The sequence below is a fragment of the Theropithecus gelada genome, chromosome 13 (genome assembly GCF_003255815.1).
Source record: "Theropithecus gelada isolate Dixy chromosome 13, Tgel_1.0, whole genome shotgun sequence".
NCBI lineage: Eukaryota > Metazoa > Chordata > Mammalia > Primates > Cercopithecidae > Theropithecus > Theropithecus gelada.
This window is the reverse complement of record NC_037681.1, coordinates 91,492,379-91,502,993: the sequence shown is the minus strand read 5'-3', so window position 1 is coordinate 91,502,993 and position 10,615 is coordinate 91,492,379. Positions and strand designations below refer to the sequence as shown.

General features: G+C 45.7%; 1 pseudogene; it reads right to left on the bottom strand.

The window, feature by feature from the left end:
• Nucleotides 1-2,612: 2,612 nt before the first annotated feature.
• LOC112605190 lies at nt 2,613-2,885 on the bottom strand (annotated as a pseudogene).
• Nucleotides 2,886-10,615: the final 7,730 nt, after the last annotated feature.

The window sequence follows — 10,615 nt, the reverse complement described above, 5'->3', positions numbered from 1 at the left end:
GGAGTTCGTGACCAGCCTGGTCAACACAGTGAAACCCCATCTCTACTAAAAATACAAAAATTAACCAGGGTTGGTGGCAGGCACCTGTAGTCCCAGCTACTTGGGAGTCTAAGGCAGGAAAATCACTTGAACTTGAGAGGCAGACATTGCAGTAAGCTGAGATCATGCCATTGTACTCCAGCCTGGGCGACAGAGTGAGACTTTGTCTCAAAAAATAAAATAAAAAATATTTCTAGGTGCCTGGACATGGTGGCTCACTCCTGTAATCCCTGCACTTTGGGAGGCTGAGGCGGGCAGATCACTTGAGGTCAGGAGTTTGAAACCAGCCTGACCAACATGACAAAACTTCATCTCTACTAAAAATAAAAAATAAAAAATTAGCCAGGGGTGGTGGTGCATGCCCGTAATCCCAGTTACTTGGGAGCCTGAGGCATGAGAATTGCTTGACCCTGGGGTGGCAGAGGCTGCAGTGAGCCAAGATCACGCCACTGCACTCCAGCCTGGGCAATAGAGCAAGACTCCTTCTCAAAAAAAATTTCTAGGCTACATGGTTCATCTGCAAGTTTTTTTATATTGTGGCAAATCTCCAAAATTTTTTTCAAAATATTTATTGACAAAAATCCACATACAAGTGGACCATGCTGTTCACACTTAGGTTGCTCATGGTTCAATTGCACGTACAAATGTTTGTATGTATATATATTTTTCTATGTATGTTTTCCTATTCTTTATTTTAGGGTTTTTCTAGCTTTGTGTCATCAGGAGGAAGTATTAAATAACGTGGCCTGCTTTCACTACTCACAATAGAAAAGACTTGGAACCAACTCAAATGTCCATCAAAGATAGACTGGATTAAGAAAATGTGGCACGGCTGGGCACAGTGGCTCACGCCTGTAATCCCAGCACGTTGGGAGGCCGAGGCGGGCAGATCACGAGGTCAGGAGATCGAGACCATCCTGGCTAACACAGTGAAACTCAGTCTCTACTAAAACAAATACAAAAAAGTTAGCCAGGTGTGGTGGCGGGCGCCTGTAGTCCCAGCTACTCAGGAGGCTGAGGCAGGAGAATGGCGTGAACTTGGGAGGCGGAGCTTGCAATGAGCCGAGATCGCGCCACTGCACTCCAACCTGGGCGACAGAACGAGAATGCGTTTAAAAAAAAGTGCACATATATGCCATGGAATACTATGCAGCCATAAAAAAGGATGAGTTCACGTCCTTTGCAGGGAAATGGATGAAGCTGGAAACCATAATTACAAGCAAACTAACACAAGGACAGAACACTAAACACCACATGTTCTCACTCATAAGTGTGAGTTGAACAAGGAGAACACATGGATAGAGGTTGGGGAACATCACACACCAGAGCCTGTCGTGGGGTGGGGGTTGGGAGAGGGATAGCATTAGGAGAAATACCTAATGTAAATGACGAGTTGATGGGTGCAGCAAACCAACATGGCACATGTATACCCATGTAACGAACCTGAACGTTGTGCACATGTACCCTAGAGAACTTAAAGTATAATAATAATAACATGGCTTACTTTTTTGGAATGTCCTGAGATTTCTTTGTGTACTAGTATATGCTCACTCTTTATAAATGTTCTAGAGGTATATTTATTAGATTAAGCTTATAATTTTCATTATGCAAACATTTTACATTCTCATTTATGTTTTGTCTACTCAATCAATTTCTCTGAGAGGATTTTTAAAAACTGTCTCATTATGTTTATCATTTTGTCACATTTTCCTTTTATTTCTAAGAGCTATATATATATATATATATATTTCAGTTACCTTTTTTCCCAATCCAAACTGTATCCAGCTTTATTAAAGATACTTTCCATAAACAATCATGGTATTTCAGGCAGGACATAGGCAGACAATTATTAACAGTATACAACAACTTTCAAACTCCCTTCTTCAATGGACTACCAAAACTCAGAAAGCCACCATAAAACACAATGAAGTTTTCATCTGATGCTCTGAACAGGGGAAGTTTAGAGTGAGAGTTGACGTTTCACATGTAGCATGTTGTTTAATAACTTTTCACGAGCCGACCCTGACTTTCAGGAAGTGAAATGAAAATTGCAGAATGTATCTGAAGAGCCGCAATCTAACAACGGAACCACTGCTTTTTAGACAGGTGTCCTCTCAGTGGCATCCCTGGAAAGTCCAGATTGCCTGACACACTGGTAACAAATGACTGGGGATCAGGTCCCAACAGATGTCTGGGCTTAAGAGAGTTAAGTCTATGCTGAAAGATGGACAGGGAGAAGAGGACATAAAAATGAATTGGTTTTTCCATACCCTAAGGCTTTTGTGCCAAGGTGGTCATGTGTATGAAAGTCAGGGAATCCCTCCTCCTGGGAGCCAAGAGGAAGTCTCCCAAAACCAGAAGGGAAAGGTGTTTTCCCCACATCACTCCAGCTTTGGAGACATTCTATTAGTGACACATGCCCCTTCCCCAAAAAACAACAATGAAATGTTCTGTGTGCTAACAACATAGCTGGGAAAAAAAAAAAATTCTGCATTTTTAGAAAACTTGATAAAAAATAGTATTTCAAACTGTACAGTCACCAGAAGTACACAGTTATCAAAAATGCACACACTTCACTTGGCCTCTCGAGCACCTTCAGCTTTCCTGGCCTGGTCTGTTTTGGCATCTCCGTTTTCTGCAGGGTTATTCCCCTCCTTGCCAGCATCAGCTTTTCCCTTTTTCCCTTTGGGTACCTTCTCTCCCTTCTTGGCAGGGGCCTTTTTAGGCTTGGGTTCTGGCTTTGGAGGAGCAGGTTTAGCAGACAACCTCGTGGATCTTCTCTGTGGTGTGTCCTTCACCTTGGCTTTATCTCCTTTAGCATCCCCTTAGTTCTTCCTCTTGGGCATGGTGGTGGCAGTGACAGCAGCAGGTCTTAGACACTGGGCCCGGGATGCAGCCACAAGTGGGCTTTGATCGGTCGGGGGGTCATTCTCGCCTTTTCCTACATTTCAGTTACTTTGTTTAATGTCTAAAGATTCATAACTAACTCCCCCCCATTGGCCCCCACTGTTTTTTGAGACTGGGTCTTGCTCTGTCAACCAGGCTGGAGTGCAGTGGTGAGATCTTGACTCACTGCAGCCTTGACATCTCAGTATATGTGATCCTCCCACCTCAGCCTTCCAAGTTGCTAGGACCACAGGCACATGCCACCACACCTAGCTAATTTTATTTATTTTTTGTAGAGATGAGGTCTCACCGTGTTGCCCAGGCTGATCTCAAACTCCTGGGTTCAAGCAATCCTCTTGCCTTGGCCTCCCAAAATGCTGGGATTACAGGCATGAGTCACTGTGCCTGGCCCAAGATCCATTAACTATCGTTTGTTTGTTTGTTTGTTTTTGTTTTTGTTTTGTTTTGTTTTTTGAGATGGAGTCTTTCTCTTTCACCCAGGCTGGAATGCAGTGGTATGATCTCTGCTCACTGTAACCTCTGCCTCTTGGGTTCAAGCGATTCTCCTGCCTCAGCCTCCCCAGTAGCTGGGATTACAGGCATGCACCACCATGCCTGGCTAATTTTTGTACTTTTAGTAGAGACAAGGTTTCACCATGTTGGCCAGGCTGGTCTCAAACTCCTGACCTCAACTGAACCGCCTGCCTCAGCCTCCCGAAGTGCTGGGATTACGGGCCCAGCCACTAGGATCCATTAACTCTGAAATCTACTTCAGGAATTTTACTTTATATCAATAATTATTCCTTCCAGGAACGTTCATTGCACGTCTACTATGTACCAAGCACTATTGTAGATTTTAGGGGTTCAACAGTGAACCAAACAGATAAAAATCCCAGCCCTCATGAGGCTAGCATTCTAGTAGGGAGCAGAGTAGTTAGCACATTCAGCCCCTTCTCACAACCCCAGGAAGGAGTCCTGTGGAGAGGTGATGGTGTGGAGTAGGAAGGAACTGTTCATAATCAATCCAGCCGATCTCGCAGAACAGCAATGGGGCCCCGCAGCCTAAAGGTAACAAAGAAGTGGCTGGACTAGGGCAGGTAAACAGGAAGGACTCCCTCCTGCCAACTCCTCAGGGTCAATTCTCATGTCCCTGAAGTCCCCTTCTCTCCTTCAGGGGAGGTTCCGAAAATTGCAGTTTCCTCAAGAGAGAGGCAGAGGAATGAAGTTCTCCACAGACTGACTGGGACCATCTGGGGAGACAGAGTGCAGTCGTCAGTTGCCCTCGGGGGAAGTGGCCAGCTTGTCTCGCTGGAGGGCCTGCCCGCCCTGCCTCCACTGCGGGAATTCTGTATACCTGCCACTCTCTGTGACCTTGGGTTGCTTTGGTGGCACTAGCAGGCTGTGACAGACAACTGCCACCACACGGGGTATGCTGTTGACACTCAGGTACCCACAGCCTTCTCTCCCAGAGATTTTTAGTCTTTGTGGGCATGTTGCTCACCGTGGAGGCTGGGGTCCCACTCACTATGATTTAGGGCACAACCTGACTCTAGCATAAGTAGGAGAAGCTATAGAAATTACAGTTGTTACGAAATGACTCTCAGACCTCAAAATGTAACAGCATTTTGAGGATGAGGGATGTCACTGGTTTAGAGGAAAATCTACACTTGCTTAGTCAGAAATTTTGAGTGTCTATCAACAAATGCCCAGCTCTTTTCATGCACTAGATACATACAGCATTCACTGCTCTGACACATGAATTTGGGCCTAGGCCCAACCCTTCCTGTGTGCCTCCACCATGCCTCTCAGAAGGACCCTCTCTTTTGTTTATTGCTCTCACTTATAAGAGCCAGTTATAAATTGTTACACCTCGCCAATCAGCAATTCCTGCTGCAGCTTAGGCAACCAACTCCAAGGACCCCCCACCCCCAGTGAGAGCCCCAGGCCCCAGTGAGAATCATGGAAGAGTAAGTATGCCTTGGCTCCTCTTGGGAGGCACGAGGGTCCATGTGCTTTAGGTTAGCCAGAGGGTCCATGCCATCTGGCTTCTTCCTGCAGGACAGGGCCCCAAGCCGCAGACTGTCTATAGTGCAACCCTGCCTCACTCCCCAAAGCAGCTGCATCTCACTGCCTCTTGAATCTCCCCAAAGCTCTGCTTTTGTTGCAATCTTTGACTTCTTAGACCTGACAAGTATTTTCCACTCTCCACCATACAGGTCCCAGGACTGGGATCCCAGGCCCTCTTCAAGGTGACCCCAGTGAACCTTTCATCACATTTCTGCCATGGGGTCAATGGAATTGAGCCAAGTCCCTCAGTGTCTCCTCAACCAGCTCTGATTGTAGCTTCTGCACTGGTGCTCCAACCACCCCTTAGCCTGGGTCACTTAGGATTTGTCTGTATGATAACCACATTTCTGGACTTTCTGTGTGGTTCATAAATCATACTACCATTAACTAACAACATGATGGGGATTAATGGAGGCAGGAGAGCTTGGTGGCTATAGATCCAGGCTATGAGGTCAAACAGTCTGGGTCCAATCCCATTTTCATCCCTTTCTAGCTCGGAAAGCTGGTTCATTGACTTTCGTGTTTCAGTTTCCTTTTCTGTGAAATGGAAGTAACTGCAATACCTCCTTCATGGGGGTGCTGTGAGAATTAGGAAAGTCAATGCATAGGATGAATTTAGGATAGTGCATGGGACATGGATCGCACCATGCAAGCATTAGTGGTGATTGTTTTGCTGATGGCCTACTTCACTCCTCACTTCACCTCTGAGGAAGGATCTATTAGAACCCTCACTTTACAAATGGGGAGATAAAGCCCAGAGAGTTTGGATGATTATGTGGTTTGGCTCTGTGTCTCCACCCAAATCTCATCTTGAATTGTATTCCCATAATTCCCACCTGTTGTGAGAGGGACTCGGTGGGAAATAATTTGAATCATACTGTTCTCTTGGTGGTGAATAAGTCTCATGAGATCTTATGGTTTTATCAGGGATTTCCACTTCTGCACCTCTACATTTTCTCTTGCCACTGCCATGTAAGAAGAATCTTTCATCTCCCGCCATGATTCTGAGGTCTCTGCAGCCATATGGAACTGTAAGTTCAATTAAACCTCTTTTACTTCCCAGTCTTGGGTGCATCTTGAAATGCAGCATGAAAATGGACTAATATAGTAAATTGGTACCAGGAGTGGGGTGTTGCTGAAAAGATATCTGAAAATGTGGAAGTGACTTTGTAACTAGCTAACAGACAGAGATTGGAACAGCTTTGAGGGCTCAGAAGAAGACAGGAAAATGTGGGAAAGTTTCCAACTTCCTAGAGACTTGTTGAATGGCTTTGACAAAAATACTGATAATGATATGGACAATGAAATCCTGGCTGAGATGGTCTCAGATGGAGATGAGGAACTTCTTGGGAACTGGAGCAAAGGTGACCCTTGTTATGTTTTAGCAAAGAAACTAGTGGTATTTTGCCCCTGCCCCAGAAATTTATGGAACTTGGAACTTGAGAGAGATGATTTAGGGTATCTGGTGGAAGAAATTTCTAAGCAAAACATTCAAGAGGTGACTTGGATGCTGTTAAAGGCATTCAGTTTTGAAAGGGAAGCAGAACATAAAAGTTCAGAAAAATTGCAGCCTGACAATGCAATAGAAAAGAAAATCCCATTTTCTGAGGAGAAATTCAAGCTGGCTGCAGATATTTTCATGAGTAACGAGGAGCCAAATGTTAATTCTCAAGACAATGGGGAAAGTGTCACCAGGGCATGTCAGAGACCTTTGTGGCAGCCTCTCCCATTACAGACCCAGAGGTCTAGCAGGAAAAAATGGTTTTGTGGGCAAGGCCCAGAGTACCCATACTGTGTGCAGCCTAGGGACTTGGTGCCCTGCTTCTCAGCTGCTCCAGCCATAGCTGAAAGGGGCCAACTTAGAGTTTGTGCAGTGGCTTCAGAGGGTGCAAGCCCCAAGCCTTGGCAGTTTCCATGTGGCATTGAGCCTGCAGGTGCACAGAAGTCAAGAATTGCGGTTTGGGAACCTCCGCCTAGATTTCAGAAGATGTATGGATGCCTGGATGTCCAGGCAGAAGTTTGCTGCAGAGGCGGGGACCTCATGGAGAACCACTGCTAGGGCAGTGTAGAAGGGAAATGTGGGGTTGGAGCTCCTACACAGTCCATACTGGGGTGCCACCTAGTGGAGCTGTAAGAAGAGGGCCACCGTCCTCCAGACCCCAGAATGGTAGATCCACCTACACCTTGCACTGTGTGCCTGGAAAAGTTGCAGACATTCAATGCCAGCCTGTGAAAGCAGCCAGGAGGGAGGCTGTACCCTGCAAAGCCACAGGGGTGGAGCTGCCCAAGATTATGGGAACCCACCTCTTGCATCAGCATGACCTAGATATGAGACCTGGAATCAAAGGAGATAATTTTGGAGCTTTAAAATTTGACTGACCTGCTGAATTTTGGACTTGCATGGGCCCTGTAACCCCTTTGTTTTGGCCAATTTCTCCCATTTGGAATGGCTGTATTTACCCAATACCTGCACCCTCATTGTATCTAGGAATTAACTAGCTTGCTTTTGATTTTACAGACTCATAAGCAGAAGGAACTTGCCTTGTCTCAAATGAGACTTTGAACTGTGGAATTTTGGGTTAATCCTAAAATTAGTTAAAACTTTGGGGGACTGTTGGGAAGGCATGATTGGTTTTGAAATGTGAGGACATGAGATTTGGAGGGGGCAAGGATGGAATGATATGGTTTGGCTCTGTGTCCTCACTCAAATCTCATCTTGAATTGTACTCCCATAATTCCCACGTGTTGTGGGAGGGACTCAGTGGGAGATAATTTGAATTATGGGGGTGGTTTCCCCATACTGTTCTTGTGATAGTGAATAAGTCTCACAAGATCTGATGGTTTTATCAGGGGTTTCTGCTTTTGCATTTCCTCATTTCTCTTGCCACTGCCATGTAAGAAGTGCCTTTGGTCTCCCACCATGATTCTGAGGCCTCCCAACCATGTGGAACTGTAAATCCAATTAAACCTCTTTTTCTTCCCAGTCTTGGTTATGTCTTTATCAGCAGTGTAAAAATGAATGAATACAGATGACTTGCCTGAAGGTCATACAAATGCCCTGCTGCAGAAGGTCCCTCTTGACAGCCATGGCCCTCTGCCTGTAGCCCCCACTCTCTGCTTCATTTTCTCAGCTCTTCTGCAAAGCCACTGAAGCTCACATGGCTCGGCGCTTCCCAGGGCCCCTTCATGAGGCTGTAGGTCTCTCTCTATGTTTTGTCAGGGCTCCGAAGCACAGCAGCACCAATGAGAAGCCCCTGAGCTAAGGGGCTCTGGGAAGAGAAGGTCTTTGGCCAGTTTCCTGGGGACAAAGCCCAAGGGTAGAGTCTCTGTGTCTATTCCTTTTCTCTGTTCTCTGTCCTCTTTCTGAGACACACTTTTGACCCTCTTTTAACCCTGCTGGTGGTGTAGCCAATACACTGACCCTAGCTCATGTTTGGTGGGGGTGGAGGAAGATAAGGCCCCCAAGGGAAGTGAACTATTCCACATAGCAAGCAGGCAGGACCTGTGTACCAGGACTCAAGCAGCTGGAAATGTGAGGCTGTGCTGAGTGATCTTGGGTTGGAGGCCACTCAGACTTGGAGGAAAGAGAGCTGCAGTGAATGTGAATGTGACAAATGTGCAGTGAATGTGACAAAGCTAAGTTCTGGACTTGGCTCTGCTACTGACTGGCAGCGTGACCTTGCCCAGTCATTAAACTTTATTGATTTTCTGTACAATGGGAGGAAAGTCTAATGCCCAGGATATGGTGGGATAAAATAATAATACCATGCCAAAAATAATATAACATCATAATAATGTGAATTTATGTGAATATGAACAAAGGAAATTGCCAAATCGATTTGGATGGGAATTCTGGGCAATATAGACTTGACTATAGTCTTTGGTCTCTGTTTAAAGTGCATTCTTGGTCTTCTTTACTAAAGCTGCTTTTCTAGCAGCTCTTTCATGTCTTGCCTGAGCTAATGGGAGAAAGGTGGCATGTGTGAGCCACAATCTGGACACTGTGATGAGGGGTGCTGAGTGCCTAGGAGGGCAGACCCAGCAGGGGAGAGTTCTTCTCACCTAGGCCCAGGGTAACTAATGGGCAAAGACTGACGAGGTGGACTGGCTGGAGATGGAGTGAGGGCAATTTATCTGTGTCTCGTAGGAGAAGATAATGTGGATTGACTGCCTCCACCTCATGCCTTTTGGCACTGCAGAAGCTTCATTTTTTAGAATTTGGACTCAGTGTTCTGAATGCTAATTAAGATGATTTAATTAGAAACTGTTGTAGGACATTGAGAGGGTGGAAGTGAGGCAGAGCTCACCTTCCTGTCCTTTTGTCTGTTTTCTGTGGAGAGCAAGGAGATGGGGCCAGGTGTGTCTCCCCCACAGTGTCCCAGGCCCCTTTCCCACATTTATGGAGTTGAATGGCAGTGGCAGTGGTGTGTTCTCAAACTCAGAGCTCCTCCTGCCTCTCCAGCCCTCTGATGGTTATGTAAGCACCAGGATCCTGAATGAAATCTCTTGGCATCTGCTTAGAATAGATAGAAGAGCTTCTGAGCCTATACTGAGCCTTGCTGGGGGGAATGGCATGAGGTCTTTGCTGCTGCAAGGCAGGCTCCCTGCAGAGGCCTCTAAGGAGACAGCTCAGGAATGACACCCCACCTACCTTATCTCTCTCAATCCCTTCTGGAACGGGTGGGGTCGGGTGATGAGGCACCTAGGGTGGGAGTTCCTGAAGGGAAGGGATGGCTTGTTAAAGAGGTACTGCAAAAAAACCCAAACAAACAAACAAACAAAAAACAACCTGAAACCCTGATTTTTTTTTGACTCCACTCAGCATGGTTACCTCTTCCTGGCTTTAGGAATATCATTCATAGGCTCCTTTGCACAAGTAAAACAGGCTAGAGTATTGAAAGCCGAAGGGAAAAACAAACAAAAATGTCCCCCCGCCCAAAGTCAGAAAAATTCATTCTCCAAATCCAGGGGTCCAAACCGAGATTCTGCTTCCCTGGCCTGCTTGAAGCCTCTGCCTGGAGTGTGAGTCCTGATTACTGCTAAGGTTCCCCTTCTTTCCTTCCTGTCCCTGCCTTCCCCTTCCAGGGCAGGATTCGGGAGGAGTGTTAGTTAATTGTCCCCAAGTAGACAGAGCAGTTTTGACCTTTTCTTAGCTGCCCACAAGCATGGAGGGAAACAGCTTATCCAGCAAGAGAAGTGACAATAATGGTGACATTTGTTAGCACTCAACATGTGCCAGCCTTAAGTCATCATCTCACCCAGCCTTATGTTATCAGGCAAAGGTGAAGAGTTCCTTCTTACTGCATGCCTTCTAACTTTCCCTAAGTGAAAAAATAGCTTTCTTAATTTTAAATGAAAAAAAAAAAGTGTTATTTAAAGCCAGTATTAGGGGAACTTTCTCTTTAAAATGGCATTTGACCAAGAGTTTTCTCATTTCACTCTAAAATACATAATAACACACAGAAAAAGGCAAAACCGACAGCAGCAGCAGAAACCAAGACAGGTAGTAACTCAATTGCCAGAGAAATTTTACCAACTACCTGTAGTAGTCATGGAGCTGAAGTCAGAAACATGATTTGAAGCAAGCACATGTCTTGCTTTTTGAAACAGAGCAACAATAAGA